Source organism: Delphinus delphis, chromosome 2, assembly GCF_949987515.2.
Source record: "Delphinus delphis chromosome 2, mDelDel1.2, whole genome shotgun sequence".
In the NCBI taxonomy this organism is placed as follows: domain Eukaryota; kingdom Metazoa; phylum Chordata; class Mammalia; order Artiodactyla; family Delphinidae; genus Delphinus; species Delphinus delphis.
The window spans coordinates 98,519,248-98,538,082 of NC_082684.1; the positions used below are offsets into that span (position 1 = coordinate 98,519,248).

Here is an 18,835-nt window from a genome sequence, read left to right on the forward strand (position 1 = left end):
ACACATTAAAATTCAGTAAATAATAACTCTTTTTATATTTTTAAGATAGTTTCCATTATTTAGAATTTCACAAGAACTTAAAAAGTAACCTCTCATAAGCCAAATTTTGCTTATTTCTTTTAGGTGTTACTGTTTAAAAGTTTGGTTTTACTTTTCATAATCTTGGTTGCTAGTATTTTTTCCTTCTCTTTTAACCTCAGTGATTTCTGTTTTCAAGTACAATTTTCAAAAAAGTAATAAGATTCTTAATAAGTTATATGTTCTCCGTTTATTATTTCCTTTGTGTTTTATGATGTTGTGTATAAGAATGCTATCTTCATAGTTCCGTTTTATTGCAGTCATCACCTGGGCTTGACTGGCTTAAATTTCTTTCATTAATTGAGCATCAGGAAACTTGTATTGTGATTAATGTTTTACTTTTTGAAAAAAGTTTTTTCCCCCCAACATCTGGATTAAAGTTGCTTTTACTTGCTTCCCTAATTTTTTAAAAGAAAATTATCAGTAAGGGTTGTTGCTGGGACACCAGTTCAGGGTACATGTGGATTGCTCATGATGACAACCCAAATTATAACATTTATATATCACTTTATATTTTGCAAAGTACTTGCAAAGGCATTATCTCACTTGGTTTTTATAACAGAAAGGTGAAGTACTTATGACTGTTTCATGTTGCAGAAGAGGAAGCTGAGACTGCAAGAGGAGAAGTAGCTCAGCCAGTTCATACCAAGGTGGGTGGGTCAACCCTGTGAGCCTCTCAGCGTTGTGAATTTTTCCATTAATGGGGGCTTGCAAGATAAACCACCACCCTTCCCGCTAAGGAGCTGTGTGCCTGCCTGCCTGGCCCTGCTCTCCTTTCTGGAAGGGAAGAAGGGGTAAGACAGATTTTATGGCATCAGAAATCTTCATCTGCGGAAGCAAGAAGAATGGTCTTGAGAAACTAGGAAGAAGCCCAGTGCAGCTTCACTGCTGCTCCTGCCTTCTTGGCCCCCTCAGGCCTGGTGCCTGGGACAGTATGTGGGGGTGGAGTGAGGGCAGGAGTTTGTTCCCAGATACACCTTCTTTTTTTTCACAGGTATTTTAACTCCTAGCACATACCAAGAGCACACTGTACTCATTCGGGCATCTCAAAGGCCCCTTTCAAATAATTAGGAGGGTAGCACACACATATGTGCTGTCGACTTGCTGTGGAATGTTTCCATTTTTTCCTTTGTCTTGAGTGTGTTGTTCATTTTATATATCACACATAGACACACACAGGTAGATACACATACATAGTAACACATACAGGAGACATACAGGTAGATAGCCACATGTAGACATACACATAGATATATAGGTAGACATGCACTTAGACACACAGGTAGACACATGTTTACTATCATCCATATCTTTAGTTCTCAGAGAAACTGGTCAAGTTCTTATTTCCATTTTATAGATGAGAAAATTGAAGTTCAGTGATTGTTAATGATAACTAACTCACCAAATTAGGATGCAAATCTAGCTTTGTCTGACCCTGTAATCTGACTTCTTACCAGATAGAAGATTATATCTCCTGTCCATTTCTAACCTGTATTTTTTGTGTTAATTTTTTAAGTTTAGATGGAAATTAAATCATAGTACGATCTATGTCCTACATTATATGTCTTTCCTAACGATGAGGATGGAGGATGATATACCGTAAAAACTTTATATGGCCTTTGATAAGGTATATTGTCTTGTTCAAATCCTCCTAGTTATTTTGGGAAATCAGTAGGACAGGTGGCGGTGGTGTCACTGTTTTTCTTTTCAAGTAAAAGTCTGAGAGAGGTGAACACAGTACAATAGGAGGTGGTGATCTCTGGGCCTCAGGTGCGTCTCCGCTCACCTGTGCACACTACCACCCCTCTTTGTGGGCGGAGGGGAAGACTCGATGGAGGGGTGGTGCTGAGGAGAAGAATGGAGGGCGACGTCAGGGGATTGATTGTCACCAGTCCATAGGGACATGGCCAGCACAGCCCTCTGCAGAGGAAACCAGACCCCATCCTGTCCAGCCCCTACCTCAGGCCCTACTTTAAATCACTTAGTTCTCGTGAGCATCATCGTGAGGCAGGGGAAGCTCCGGTTTGCGTTAGTCCTTCCCAATTAGAACTCCAGACTCGGAACTCTCCCCACTTTGGAGGAAGCTGCAGAGAATTCCAGCAGCTCCTGTCCCTGCAACTTCGTTTCCTGTGGGCGTCTCTCCAGGCACCCTCGTCCCACTTCGTCTGCTTCTTTCTGGTTCCCTTCACTCGGTTGCCCTCAGAGGCTCAACATAACGGCGCCCTCAACATAACGGCGCCCTGAATTCTAAACGCACGTTAGCTGGCGACACTCCTCTGCTCAAGAATTCCAGCAGCTCCTGTTGCTCTCAGAGTAAGAGTCGTGTGGCAACAGTGACCCACCATGTGCATGGTCTGGCCTCCTGTCACTCCACACTCTCGTCTTGCACGTCGCCCTCCTCTGCAGCCACACTGGTTCCCTGAGTGTTCCCTGTTTTTGTGAGGCATTCTCTGACCACCCAATTAAAATGGTAAAGCACCATGCCATCTCATACACAGTCCCTTCCCTTTCCAGCCTGATTTGTTTGCATCCACTGCATCTGTTACCCCTGGCACGCTCTCAGTCATCTGTCTGTCCATCTACCCATCTGTCAATCATCTCACTATCTATCTGTATCAGTAATCTATCATCTGCCTACCTACCTGCCAATATCAATCATCTGTCTATCTAGTTAGCTGTCTGTTGATCATCTGTCTACCAAATTGTCTATCAGTCAACCATCTATTAGCTATCTATCATCTACCAATAATCTATCTATATACACCATCTATTTATCTACCTACAATCTGTCATCCGTCTACCCACATCTCTCTCCATCTGTCAGTCAGCTCTCTACCTACCATAAGAATGTAAGGTCCACCAGGGCAAGGATCTTTGCTTTGTTCATTTGTGTATGCCAGGCACCTAAAATAGTGCCTAGTTAATGGTTTTTGAAGAAAAGGGTGATGAAGGGAGCAGAGCACATTTGGGAAAAGCAAGAAATTAGGTAGGAGGGGCCAGATTTTAAGGTATTTTGTATATGTGCTCAAGCATTTGGACTTTATCCTGAAGGTGCTAGGGTACCATTTGAAGATTTTAGGCAAAGTCACGTTTGGAGTAGTTGTGGGGTTTGAAGAGTACTTTGGTGGCATTGTGGAGATATGGATTAGAAGTGGAGTATTTGGAAAGACCCTGAATACCTGAGATATTTGTTTAGATCAGTCAGTGCCAGTGAGACTTGAGATGTCTTTAGAAGGTAGTAGCTTGAGGACGTGAAGGCTGAGTTAAGTCAGGAGTGTGTGAGAGAGGGGATTGGGGGTGACCCCAAGATGTCTGGGTTGTACAGTTGTATAGATGATGGTCTCTGGGTCTGCCTTTAGAGAATTAAGTTTTTCATTCGTAGGTTAAAGATGGTGGAATTCGCCTCAGCTATTCACTTACTAAGTAGAGAATACATGAAAAATTGTGTAGACATTCCTTGAAGTGTCATGTAAGATGTGAAAAATAGGCCGTATATACTGTTTTAATTTTTTTTTAGTTTACACTCCTTTCAATTTTGAATAAATAATGACTGCTTAATTTACATAAGGAGCAAACATACCCAGAGGATCTTTCCATATGCTTTTGAAAGCTCAGTTGGGTTCTCGTTTTCTATAACCGACATGGAGCACCACCCCTTGTATAGGATGTCATCCGCCCTAGAGGAAAGCTAAGGAGGGCCTTTGGGTCATTCCCAGGGCTCATTTGGTAGTCTCATTCACTACGTTGTTATCTGCTATTTCCTGTTTTTAAATACTCTAGTCAGTTTTCTTAATTTAGACATTTCACTGATGTACTTCTTGGAGTTTATGCTCATATATTTTTTAAACTGTGGTTATGAAATCTTAAAAGCTTGTTTTGGTCTGTTACCAGTGTCCATGTTTCAGGATTTTCTGGTTTATTTTCTCCTGAGCCAGCACAGAAGATTTAAGACATTTAAGAGAAAAAGTTTTGTGACTTTAAGGAGATTTTGCTTTCTAAAATTCTTTGACCACTTAATTTGCAGTGGAGTTACTTTGGTTGCTTCAGTGACCAAATATATCAGCCAAGAAGTAATTCTATTATCTTTTAGACAATTGACCTAATTAACAGTCGATCTAGTCAACCATATAGTCACAGATTTAATCTCTCTTGGCTATACCTTTTCATTTCATTTCTAAACCCATGGCCTTACATGGTAATGAACTCCTACTAGAATTCTTTAGAATAGTGTGCACCTCTCTTCTTTTTAAATAATTTTCTTTGGGAACTAAAATTTGATTTGGAAAGTGAATGAATAGGCATTTACTGAATACCTAGAAAATGTCAAACTCTATATTGGGCACTTTATTACTTTCACTTGATAAAGTCTAACTTGAGCTTTAAAAGATTCTAGCTGTTTTTTTAAACACCTTTTTCCCTCAACCAAAAACCGTGGAAAAGAAAACCTTGAGACTTGAGTTGTTTGTATTCCAACCAAGACTGATTATGACAAGGAAGAATATATTAAAACTAAAATATAACATATGATTTCCTAATATGTTTTAAATGATTGTTTTGTCTATTTATGGGCTTAGGAACAGTTTGAAAAAAACTACATCTCATAATTTGTGTGCAGACATGGACAAGAGCAGCTGCCTTCTCAGTGCTGAGGTGTCCTGATCCACCCTGTGCTCATTCCTGGTAGAATGTCACGGAGCCCTGTCTTCCTCTAGGACGAGGAGCTAAAACAGAATCCAGGGACCCGTGGGGGATTCAAGACCCTTTCAGGGATGTCTGTGAGGTCAAACCCTTTTCAGAATAACACTAACACATTACTTGCCTTTTTCATTCTCACTTTTTTCATGAATGTACAATGGGTTTTTCCAGAGGCTGCCTGACATGTGGTGATATCATCATTCTGACCGCTAGTGGAATCTGTGATTGTGAAGTCTTGTGTTTTAAAAAGTTTTTCCGTTTCCTTTCTAATACAGTACATATCAAAGTATTAATCCCATAAATAAAACTTTTAAAGGTTTTCAGCAGTTTTTGAGTTTAAAGTGTTCTTTGGGTCAAAGAGTTTGAGAACCATTGCTATGAGACTTATAAAAATGGAATTTTTTTAATAGAAAATTGAGAGATAGTGTGAACTAGAAACTTCTACTTCTGAACCCATCCTTGAGACTGATTTTGTGCTGATGATGAAGTCTGATTCATAGCAATGATCAGTTTCCGGGACTAAGGACTTTATCCTAGTATTCATTCATTCACAAACATGCAAATAGGTTTGTGTACTGAGCATTCCGCTCTGGACTACACGTGAGGCAAAAATACAGAAAACATGTTTGCTTCCAGAGTTTATTTACCCTATAGTGAGTTCTTCCTTGACGCTGAAGTTTAATTTTCTAGATTGAGAAGTTTTCTCTTTCTCTAGTAAACTTGACAAGATTTACTCATTTTAATGTGGTTCCTAGTTCTGTGATGACCTGTGTTCTCTCTGAACAACTAAATGTTTCATTAGTTAATTTATTTTAGTAAAAATCAGGAAATAACATTTTCTTACTTAGAGTAAAAGAGAAGACTTAAATCAGACTGCATACTAAACTAAATATTCCCAGTGAAGGACAGGCTCCATCTGTGCAGAGCTATACCACCCAGCATGGTGGTCAGTATCCACAAGGGACCTTTTAAATTTAAATTAATAAAATTAAATAAAATTTAAAATTCTGTTTTTGTGCTTTACCAGCCACATTTTAAGGCACGTGGCTACTATACTGCGCAGTGCAGATATGGAAAATCATCACCACAGCAGAAGGTTCTCTTTCGTAATGCTGTACTAGGCCCAAGGTTGTGTAAGAATGGAGAAGGCAGAAGATGCAGCTGAAGAGAGTTCTTTTTTTTGTTCTTTTTTTTTTTAACATCTTTATTGGAAAATAATTGCTTTACAATGGTGTGTTGGTTTCTGCTTTATAACAAAGTGAATTAGCTATCATATACATATATCCCCATATCTCCTCCCTCCTGCGTCTCCCTCCCACCCTCCCTATCCCACCCCTCTAGGTGGTCACAAAGCACTGAGCTGATCTCCCTGTGCTATGCGGCTGCTTCCCACTAGCTATCTGTTTTACATTTGGTTGTGTATATATGTCCATGCCACTCTCTCGCTTCGTCCCAGCTTACCCTTCCCCCCGCCCCGTGTCCTCAAGTCCATTCTCTACATCTGTGTCTTTATTCCTGTCCTGCCCCTAGGTTCTTCAGAACCATTTTTATTTTTTTTTAGATTCCATATATATGTGTTAGCGTACGGTATTTGTTTTTCTCTTTCTGTCTGACTTCACTCTGTATGACAGACTCTAGGTCCATCCCCCTCACTACAACTAACTCAATTTCATTTCTTTTTATGGCTGAGTAATATTCCATTGTATATATGTGCCACACCTTCTTTATCCATTCATCTGTCGATGGACACTTAGGTTGCTTCCGTGTCCTGGCTGTTGTAAATAGAGCTGCAGTGAACATTGGGGTACATGACTCTTTTTGAATTATGGTTTTCTCAGGGTATGTGCCCAGTAGTGGGATTGCTGGGTCATATGGTAGTTCTATTTTTAGTTTTTTAAGGAACCTCCATACTGTTCTCCATAGTGGCTGTATCAATTTACATTCCCACCAACAGTGCCAGAGGGTTCCCTTTTCTCCACACCCTCTCCAGCATTTGTTGTTTGTAGATTTTTTGATGATGGCCATTTTGACCAGTATGAGGTGATACCTCATTGTAGTTTTGATTTGCATTTCTCTAATGATTAGTGATGTTGAGCATCCTTTCATGTGTTTGTTGGCAATCTGTATATCTTCTTTGGAGAAATGTCTATTTAGGTCTTCTGCCAATTTTTGGTTTGGGTTGTTTGTTTTTTGATATTGAGCTGCATGAGCTGCTTGTAAATTTTGGAGATTAATCCTTTGTCAGTTGCTTCGTTTGCAAATATTTTCTCCCATTCTGAAGCCTGTCTTTTTGTCTGGTTTATGGTTTCCTTTGCTGTGCCAAAGGTTTTAAGTTTCATTAAACTTAAAATTTGTTTATTTTTGTTTTTATTTCCATTTCTCTAGGAGGTGGGTCAAAAAGGATCTTGTTGTGATACATGTCAGAGAGTGTTTGTTCTGCCTATGTTTTCCTCTAAGAGTTTTATAGTGTCTGGCCTTACATTTAGGTCTTTAATCCATTTTGAGTTTATTTTTGTGTATGGTGTTAGGGAATGTTCTAATTTCATTCTTTTACATGTAGCTGTCCAGTTTTCCCAGCACCACTTATTGAAGAGGCTGTCTTTTCTCCATTGTATATTCTTGCCTCCTTTACCAAAGATAAGGTGACCATAGGTGCATGGTTTTATCTCTGGGCTTTCTATCCTGTTGCATTGATCTATATTTCTGTTTTTGTGCCAGTACCATACTGTCTTGATTACTGTAGCTTTGTAGTATAGCAGCTGAAGACAGTTCTTAAAGGCCTGTTTGTCCAAAACTAATCAAACTTGATAGCTGTGCCTAGTAATTTAAACAGAAAATGACACAGTCAGATTTGCATTTTAGAAATATCAGTGTAGCAGGAATGTATAGTTAGTTGGGTTGGGATGGGTTCCTGGTTGAAGAGGGACATGTTAAGAGGATGTTGTATTTCAGGTAAAAAATGTGAATCAATTTGTGGGATGTACCAAAATAGTACTTAGAAAGAAATTGATAGAATAATTACAAAATTAAAACTGCTTACATTAGGTAAGAAGAGATCCTAGAAATTGAAGAAATAGGATTTAACTTTAGAAGTTAGAAAAGGAAAATTGAATGAGTTCCCAAAAAGAAGAAATGAGAAAACAATGAAGAGAATAAAGTGGAATAGAGGATATAGACTTGGTTTCCACCCTGGCCTGTAGTAGAAGCACAGAAGTCATCATACACATCCTCACCAGAAAAAGCTTTACACATGGAAAATCAGCAACCCTTCTTTGAACCATCAAAGAACTGAGGTCGGGCTTCCCTGGTGGTGCAGTGGTTGAGAGTCCGCCTGCTGATGCAAGGGACATGGGTTCGTGCCCCGGTCCAGGAGGATCCCACATGCCGCGGAGCAGCTGGGCCTGTGAGCCATGGCCACTGATCCTGCACGTCCGGAGCCTGTGCTCTGCAACGGGAGAGGCCACAACAGTGAGAGGCCCGCTTACCGGAAAAAAAAAAAAAAAAGAAAAGAACTGAGGTCACTGGGCAAACTGCTGCCCCAGAATTGGGGATGGATAATGGAAACTCTGAGAGAAAGGCTAAAGACAGTGCTAGAAATCAAAAACACTGTAGCTGAAATGAAGAATGAACTGATTGATAGACTGAAGGTAGATAGGTAAGAAACTCAGATCTACATAAAGAAAGGAAGAATGTTGGAGAAGGAATAGGTGATAAAATAAAATCTTTTGGTTTTCGTATTCTTAATTGATCTTACAGATAAACATTTGTTCAAAGTAATAATAGAAACAATGTATTGGGTGTTTATAGCCTGTGGATTAGTGAATGAATGACAGCAGTGTTACAGGAGGGAGGAATTTGGAATACTCTGTTATACGGTATTCATACTACCCTTGAGGTGGTATAGTGTTATTTGGAAGTGGACTTGGATTAATTGTGAATGTATATTGTGAACTTAAGGACAACCACTAAGAACAGTTTAAAAATCAAGTATAATTGATATGCCAAGAGAGAAGAAAAAATGGGATTGTATAAAATGCTCAATTAAAACTAGAAAAGACAGAAAAAGAGTGGAAGACAAAGAAACAAAGAACAAATGCAACAAACAGAAAACAGTAACAAACATGGGTAAATAGTAATCCAAATATATCAGTAATCACTTTGAATGTAAGTGGTCTAAGTGCACCAATGAAAAGATGGAGGCTGTCAGTGGGTCGAAAGCATAGCCCACTATATGTTGTCTACAGGAAACCCCCTTTAAATATAAAGACATGGATGGAGACAGATACACAGTACTAACACTAATCTGAAACCATGAGTAGCTATATTAATTTCATGTGGTGCCAACTTCAGAACAAGGAAAGTTATCAGAGATAAAGAGAAACATTATGTAATGAAAAAGGGGTCAGTTCTTTAAGAAGATACAACAACCCTTAATGTGTACATGTCCTGCCCAACAACAAAACATTGAAACACGTGGGACAAGAGCCAGTAAAACAGCAAGAATAAATGCACAAATCCACTGTTACAGTGGGAGACTTTAACATCTCTGTCAGTAATTGACAAATCCAGCAAGGACATCAGTCAACTGTATTTAACTGACAGTTATAGATTACTGCATCCAACAACAGCAGAATACACACTCTCAAGCTAAATACACCAAGATAGAACACATTCGGGGCCATAAAGCACCTTGTAACAGTGAAAGCAGTAGGAATCAAACAAAGTATGCTCTCAGACCACAGTGGAATTAAACTAGAAATCAGTAACAGAAAAGTAGCTGGAAAACCCGCACATACTTGGAGATTAAATAGCACACTTCTAAAAAACACATGGGTCAAAGAAGAAATCTAAGCAAAATTTAAAAAATATTTTGAACTGAAAAAATGAAAATACAGGGATCACAATTTGTGGGATGTAGCAAAAGCAGTGCTTAGAGGCATATGTATAGCCTTGAATGTGTATAGTAGAAAAGAAGGATCTAAAAACAGTAATCTAAGCTTCAACCTTAGGAAACTAAGAAAAGGAGCAAAGTTAATCCAAAGAAGAAGGAAATAAAAGGAGAAATAATGAAATTGAAAATGAGAAATCAATAGAAAAAATCAAGCCTAAATCTGGTTCTTTGCAAAGATCAATAAAATTGATAATCTTCTAGCCAGTTTAAGAAAAAAATAGAGAACACACAAATTACTAGTATCAGAAATGAAAAAGTGACCATCACTGTTTATCCCATAGACAACAAAAGGATAATAAGGGAGTATTACAAACAACTCTGTGCCTACAGATTTGAAAACCTAGATGAAAATGACCCATTCCTTGAAAGACACAATCGGCCAAAACTTACCCAAGAAGAAATAGGTGATCTGAATAGGCCTGTGTCTATTAAAAACACTGAAACAATTCTAACCTTCCAAAACACCAGGCCAGATGGTTTCACTGGTGAACCTACCAAACATATATGGAAGAAATTATACCTATTTTCTATATCCTCTTTCTGCAGATAAAAGTAGAGGGAATACTTCCTAATTTGTTCTATGTGGCAAGCATTAATCTAATACCAAAACTGAACAAAGACATTACAAGAAAGAAAATCTACAGACTAGTACCTCTCATGAACATAGATGTAAAATCCTCAACAAAATATTAGCAAGTCAAATACAGTAATGGATGGAAATAATTATGCAACACATCCAAGTGGGATTTATTCCAGGTATGCAAGTCTGGTTTAACATTTGAAAATCAGTTAATGTAATCTATCGTATCAACAGGCTAAAGAAAAAAAACCACATGACCCTGTCAATAGATGCAGAAAAAGCATTTCACAAACTCCAATACCCATTTTTGACAAAAATTCTCAGCGAACTAGGAGTAGGGGAGAATATCCTCAATTTGATAAAGAACATCTATGAAAAAAACCTACAGTTAACATAATATTTAGTGGTGAGATTTCCCACTAAGATCAAGAACATGGCAAAGATGTCCCCTCTCATCATTACTTTTCAACATTATACTGAAAGTCTTGGCTAATGCAATAGGACAAGTGAAGGAAATTAAAAGTATACATACTGGGGGTGATGTGATTGTCTATGTAGAAAATCCCAAAGAATCAAGAAAAAATCTGGAACTAATAAGTGATTATAGCTAGGTTGTGGAATATAAGGTTAATATTAAAAAAGCCACTTTCTAGGGACTTCTTTGGTGGCGCAGTGGTTAAGAAACCGCCTGCCAATGCAGGAGACATGGGTTTGATCCCTGGTCCAGGAAGATCCCACATGCCACGGAGCAAATAAACCCGTGTGCCACAACTACTGAGCCTGCGCTCTAGAGCCTGCGAGCCATAACTACTGAAGCCTGCGCACCTGGATGCTGTGCTCTGCAACAAGAGAAGCCATGCAATGAGAAGCCCATGCACAACGAAGGGTAGCCCCTGCTCACCGCAACTAGAGAAAGCCGGCACGCAGCAACGAAGGCCCAGTGCTGCCAAAAATAAATAAATTAATTTTTTTAAAAGCCACTTCCTTATATATCAGCAATAAACAATTGAAATTTGAAATTAAAAACACAAGGTCATTAAACTATAATTCAAAAGAATACATGCACCACCCCTATGTTCATAGCAGCACTATTTACAATAGCCAAGACATGGAAACAACCTAAATGTCCGTCAGCAGATGAATGGATAAAGAAGATGTGGTATATATACACAATGGAATACTACTCAGCCATAAAAAAAGAAATAATGTCATTTGCAGCTACATGGATGGACCTAGAGATGATCATACTAAGCAGAGTCATAAAGAGAAAGACATATACCATATGGTATCACTTATATGTGGAATCTAAAATAGGACACAAATGAACTTACCTATGAAATAGACATAGAGAGCAGATTTGTGGTTGCCCAGGGGGAGGTGGGGTGGGGGGGATGGATTGGGAATTTGAGATTAGCAGATGCAAAGTATTATATAGAGAATGGATAAACAACAAGGTCCTACTGTATAGCACAAGGAACTATATTCAATATTCTGTAATAAACCATAATGGAAAAGAATGTGAAAAAGAATACACACATACATATATCTGAATCACTTTGCTGTATACTGGAAACTAATGCAATATTATAAATCAGCTATGCTTCAATAAAAAACCAAACAAAAAACCAAAACAATGTTGTTTACATTAGCACCAAAAACATGAAATACTTAGGTAGAGCTCTAAAAAATGTGCAAAGCCTATATGAAGGAAACTATAAAAGTGATTAAATAAATCATAAGATCTAAATAAATGGATAGGAAGACTCAATATTGTCAAGCTGTCAGGTCTTCCCAATTTGATCTATAAATTCAGGACAATCCCCGCCAAAATCCCAGCAAATTATATTGTGAATATCAACAAACTGATTTTAAAGTTGATATGAAAAGGTAAAAGACCCAAAATAGCCAACATGTTATAGAAGAACAAAGTCAGAGGACTGATACCACTTGACTTCAAGACCTGCTATAAACTAGTAATAGTCAAGACTGTGAGGTATTGGTGAAAGAAAAGACATGTAGGTCAATGGATCATATTTTAGACAGCCCAGAAATAGACCAACATAAATACAGTTAACCAATATGTGACAATCTTTTCAACACATAGCACTGGAACAACTGGACTTTGACATGTTAAAAATGAACCTAGATACAGATCTTACAGCTTTCACAAAAATTAACTCAAAATGGATTATAGACATAAATGTAAAACAAAAAGCTATAAAATTCCTGGAAGATAATATAGGTTACCTTGGGTTTGGTGATGACTTTCTGATACAACATCAAAAGCGCAGTCCATGGAAGAAATATTGGTAAGTTGAACTTCATTAAAATTAGAAACTTCTGCTCTAAAAAAGACATAGTTAAGAGAATGAGAAACAAACCACAGATTAGGAGAAAAAGCTTTGCAAAACACATATCTGATAAAGGACTGGTATCCAAAATATACAAAGAACTCTTAAAGTCAAGAGTAAGAAAACAAGCAACCCAGTTAAGAAGTGGGCAAAAGGTCTAAGTAGATACCACACCAAAGAAGGTACACAGATGAAAAGTAAGCATAGGAAAATATACTCAACATACATCATCAGGAAATCACAAATTAAAACAATAAGATACTACTGTTAGAGTGGCCAAAATCCAGAGTGCTGGCAAAACCAAATGCTGCCAAGGATGTGGAGCAACAGGAACTCTTATTCATTGTTAGCAAGAATGCAAAATGGTGCAGCCACTCAGGAAGACAGCTTGGTGGTTTCTTAAAGCTAAACATACTCTTACAATATGATCCAGCAGTTACACTCTTTGGTATTTACCCAAATAAGTTGAAAATATATCCGTACAAAAACCTGCATGCAAATGTTTATAGCAGCTTTGTTCATAACTGCGAAAAATAAAGTCTGTTAGGGCTTCCTTGGTGGCGCAGTGGTTGAGAGTCCGCCTGCCGATGCAGGGGACGCGGGTTCGTGCCCCGGTCCAGGAAGATCCCACATGCCGCGGAGCAGCTAGGCCCGTGAGCCATGGCCGCTGAGCCTGCGCGTCCTTAGCCTGTGCTCCGCAACGGGAGAGGCCACAACAGTGAGAGGCCCACGTACCGCAAAAAAATAAATAAATAAAGCCTGTTAATTAAAAAAAGAAATAAAGGACAATGATAAAATTTAGAAGTTCAACAAAGATGATTCTTAGAATATACAAATAACATTGAAAAACCTCCAGTGAGAATGATAAAGCAGAGAGAAGACAGAAATAAATGATATAAGGAATTTAAAATGGGACATTACTACAGATACACAAGAAGAAAAAAGATAATTGGAATACTGTGAATAACCATGTGACGATAAATTTGAAAACTTAATTAAATGGATAAATTCCTAGTTTAAAAACTTAAGAAAAAATGGAAACCTTAAGTAATCCTATGACCAATAAATAAATGGAAACAGTAGCTAAAAATCTTCTCACAAAAAATATACCAGGCTCCTAAGGTTTTTATCTTACGTTACACCCAGTGTTCAAGAAATGAACCAGTTTGATTCTAAACAAACAATTTCAGAGAATGGAAAGAGAAAAAAGCCTTCTGTGTTCATGTTCATTCTAGGACAGAGGCCTGTGTCAGTAACGGAAAAGGACAGTGATGAGAAAGGAAAACTACAGGACTTTATCTACAGAGAAACCCCCAACTAATCTATAGATTAATTGCTAGAAATAATAAGGATTTAGCATAATGTCTGGATATAATATGAACAGACAAAAATTAATAATATTTCTATACACTGGCAACATGTAAATATGTAATTTAAGTTTTTATGTACAGTAGCAATAAACTTTATGAGGAACCTGATGAAAAATCAAACAAAATATGGGCCAGACTTCCATGGTAAAAATTGTGAAACTTTATATGGAAGACATTAATGCCAAAATGAATAGATACCCTGTGATAATGGATCCTGCAGAGATATCAGCTCTCTTAATTTATATTTAATTCTAATAAAAGTCCCCACAGGGTCCTCTGTGGGACTTAAACTGATTGTAGAATTTATGTGGAAGAGCAAGAGCTAAGAACAGGCAAGATGCAATAAAGAACTGCAGAGGTGCCATGGGTGAATCTCAAAGCATCGTACCGATAGAAGGAAGCCTGGCATAAGAGACTGATGTTACAATACATTTGTATGAAGTTCTAGAAAATGCATAATAGTAGCAATAGCTAGCACGCTGGTACTTAACTGTGGCCTCCTCCAAGACGCATAATGAAACCTCAACAGCCGTGATCCTAGCAGCAGTCAGCATTTATCCAGCACTTCCTTTGAACCAGACACTGCTCTAAACGCTTTTTGTTTAACTCATGTAATTTCTCTATCACATGTTTCAAGAGTGTCTCACTAGCTTGTTTCATGGTGAAGAGTCATTGCCTTTGTTTTTCTAATTAAATTTTGGTGTGCTTCCTGTGTACTTAGTTTGTAGCTGTTATAAAATTTTATCCCCCTTATTGTCCATTAAGGACAAAAGCATTAGTTAAAGGTGGTGGTTAAAAATAGGCTGAGTTTATGATGAAAAAAAAATGAAGATAATTTATACCTAGAGCAGAGCCTGGCACAGCAAAGGCACCAATCCGCATTCACTCAGTTGTCAAAGAGCGACATTCTTCATTCTTCATTGGAAACAGTTCTGAAGGCCAAAGACCCAGCAGGTGGAGTGGAGTGCAAGAGGTGGAGTGTCTGTATAGCCTCAATGTAAAGAGAGAGAGAGGAAGAGCACTGGTTGAGGAAGTGCATGGGACCTGTGTACGTGTCCTGAGAGAGCCTCTGCATCTGACGTGACTCAGGAGGGCCAGGAACCAGTGAAAGGGTTTAAGGAACAAGCAAGGTCAGTTGCTGTGCAGATGAATCTCTGTCACACGTCCTTGTTGATTGGACAGGCTAGAGTACCCACTGTTCTTCTAGGTCCTCTCTGCATGTCACTTCCTGCCCAGGCCTCTCCTGGCAGCCTGGGCCAGATGCCCATCTTCTGCATGCTTAGGTCCCACACTCTTCACATGTCGTATCCATCCCATCCTCCTGTCTGGTTGGTGTACTGGTCTCCATCCCCAAACAGCCTTCTTTGAGAGCAGAGACTAGGTACACAGTAGGTGCTCAATGAATAATTGAACGCATGAGTGCAGTGGTCAGTACATGCCCCTCTGTACAGTCATGTACCTACATGTTTTTCCTGAGGACTGAGAAATGGAGGGAATGGAACTGAAGCATCAAGTAGGTGGAACCAAATGGTGGCCCTGGCTCCACTTCTGACCAAAGACAGTGCTCGCTGGAAACACGCTTTCTTAACTACCATTCCTTTTCTTGTCGCCTCCGCTCTTCTCACCATTTTTACACACTCCCTGCCCCTGTACTTTTTTTTTTAATCAGTAGTTGCACTTTTGTTATAAACAGTAACAAATTATTACTGAAAATAGTGTTTTCCCAAAAGACTGCATCAGTTAATCTTTTACCTATTTTATATAGGTTCTCTTTAACTTTTTTGTTCTCAGAATCTTGGCTTTTATTGTCAAGTACATGATAGTCAATTATTTTTTCTTATTATCTGTTTTATACATATTAGTGTATACATGTCAATCCCAATCTCCCAATTCATCCCACCACCACCACCCCCCCACCACTTTCCACCCTTGGTGTCCATACGTTTGTTCTCTACATCTGTGTCTCTATTGCTGCCTTGCAAACCGGTTCACCTGTACCATTTTTCTAGAGTCCACATATATGCATTAATATACAATATTTGTTTTTCTCTTTCTGACTTACTTTACTCTGTATGACAGTCTCTAGGTCCATCCAAGTCTCTACAAAGGACCCAGTTTTGTTCCTTTTTATGGCTGAGTAATATTCCATTGTATATATGTACCACATCTTGTTTATCCATTCGTCTGTCGATGGGCATTTAGGTTGCTTCCATGCCCCGGCTATTGTAAATAGTGCTGCAGTGAACAATGGGCTTGTGTCTTTTTGAATTATGGTTTACTCTGGGTATATTCCCAGTGGTAGGATTGCTGGGTTATATGGTAATTCTATTTTTAGTTTTTTAAGGAACTACCATACTGTCCTCCATAGTGGCTCTATCAATTTACATTCCTACCAACAGTGCAAGAGGGTTCCCTTTCCTCCACACCCTCTCCAGCATTTGTTTGTAGATTTTCTGATGATACCCATTCTAACCAGTTTGAGGTGATACCTCATTGTAGTTTTGATTTCTCTCATAATTAGTGATGTTGAGCAGCTTTTCATGTGCCTCTTGGCCATCTGTATGTCTTCTTTGGAGAAATGTCTATTTAGGTCTTCTGCCCATTTTTGGATTGGGTTGTTTGTTTTTTTTAATACTGAGCTGCATGAGCTGTTTATATATTTTGGAGATTAATCCTTTGTCCACAGATTTGTTTGCAAATATTTTCTCCCAGTCTGAGGGTTGTCTTTTCGTCTTGTTTATAGTTTCTTTTGCTGTGCAAAAGCCTTTAAGTTTCATTAGGTCCCGCTTGTTTATTTTTGTTTTTATTTCCATTACTTTAGGAGGTGGGTCAAAAAAGATCTTGCTGCGATTTACATCAAAGAGTGTTCTTCCTATGTTTTCCTTTAAGAGTTTTATAGTGTCCAGTCTTACATGTAGGTCTTTTATCCATTTTGAGTTTATTTTTGTGTATGGTGTTAGGGAGTGTTTTAATTTCATTCTTTTACATGTATCTGTCCAGTTTTCCCAGCACCACTTATTGAAGAGACTGTCTTTTCTCCATAGTATATCCTTGCCTCCTTTGTCATAGATTAGTTGGCCATAGGTGCGTGGGTTTATCTCTGGGCTTTCTATCCTGTTCCATTGATCTGTATTTCTGTTTTTGTGCCAGTACCATATTGTGTTGATTACTGTAGATTTGTATTATAGTCTGAAGTCAGGAAGTCTGATTCCTCCAGCTCTTTTTTTCCCTCAAGATTGCTTTGGCTATTCGGGGTCTTTTTTGTCTCCATACAGATTTTAAGATTTTTTTGTTCTAGTTCTGTAAACAATGCCATTGGTAATTTGATAGCACAACTGTACTTCTATGTGCATATTTTACTCAAAGCACAAAAACAGTACGACCACAGAAGAAACTCTGGTGGAATTGAGCCTGGACAGGCCCTGGTTGGTGGTGGGGCTGGGGAGTGGCAGTAGTCAGAATCCAAGAAGCTCAGTTTCTCCCACACTTGTTTCTTCCCTGTCTTCTCTCTCCAGCTTAGAGTCTGGAGACATTAATACTGGACACATCATGTTACGATCTGACTACAGTATAGTGGTCTCAGTACCACGAGCCAGACTCTGCCCTGAGTCTTGTAATGAACTGACTCACATAGTCCTTGTAGCCACCCCAGTGGGCAGGCACTCTTCTTGCTTCATTTTTTTGCACATGAGAAAATTGAGGCACATATAGGTTAAGTAATGTGTCAGAAGTCTTGCAGAGGGACTGGGATGTGAACCCAAGCAGTCTGGCTTGCATCTCGGTCTCAGTTGTTACACTATTGGAAACAAATAAGCTTCCTTACAGAAAACATTCTCTTCTGTTGATTTGCTGTTGCCTTCCTTCGGGGTGGGAGGGGCATCCCCCTCTCTGTCTACATACCTACTGTTAATTGTATCGATATAATGTGGGCTCTGAGAGCAGCACGAGCAAAATGGGTCATGGCTTTTGACTTCAGGAGGGAGAAGTGAGGCAGGCAAGCATCAGTTTTTCTTAAGATTTAAACCCATATGGAGAAAAGACAGCCTCTTCAATAAGTGGTGCTGGGGGAACTGGACAGCTACATGTAAAAGAATGAAAAAAAAAAAAAAAAGAATGAAATCAGAACACTCCCTAACACCATACACAAAAATAAACTCAAAATGGATTGAAGACCTAAATGTAAGGCCAGACACTATAAAACTCTTAGAGGAAAACATAGGCAGAACAAACACTCTCTGACATACATCACAACAAGATCCTTTTTGACCCACCTCCTAGAGAAATGGAAATAAAAACAAAAATAAACAAATGGGACCTAATGAAACTTAAAACCTTTGGCACAGCAAAGGAAACCATAAACAAGACGAAAAGACAACCCTTAGAAATGAGAGAAAATATTTGCAAATGAAGCAACTGACAAAGGATTAATCTCCAAAACATACAAGTAACTCATGCAGCTCAATATCAAAAAAACAACCCAATCCCAAAATGGACAGAAGACCTAAATAGACATTTCTCCAAAGAAGATATACAGATTGCCAACAAACACATGAAAGGATGCTCAACATCACTAATCATTAGAGAAATGCAAGTCAAAACTACAATTAGGTATCACCTCACACCAGTCAGCATGGCCATCATCAAAAAATCTACAAACAATAAATGCTGGAGAGGGTGTGGAGAAAAGGGAGCCCTCTTGCACTGCTGGTGGGAATGTGAATTGGTACAGCCACTATGGAGAACAGTATGGAGGCTCCTTAAAAAACTAAAAATAGAACTACCATACGACCCAGCAGTCCCACTACTGGGC

At 38.7% G+C, this 18,835-nt stretch overlaps 1 protein-coding gene across 3 annotated transcripts in view; it reads left to right on the top strand.

The window, feature by feature from the left end:
* Window positions 1-18,835, top strand: part of DIP2C (disco interacting protein 2 homolog C) — a 359,853-nt gene that overhangs the window by 185,038 nt on the left and 155,980 nt on the right. The window lies entirely within an intron of this gene.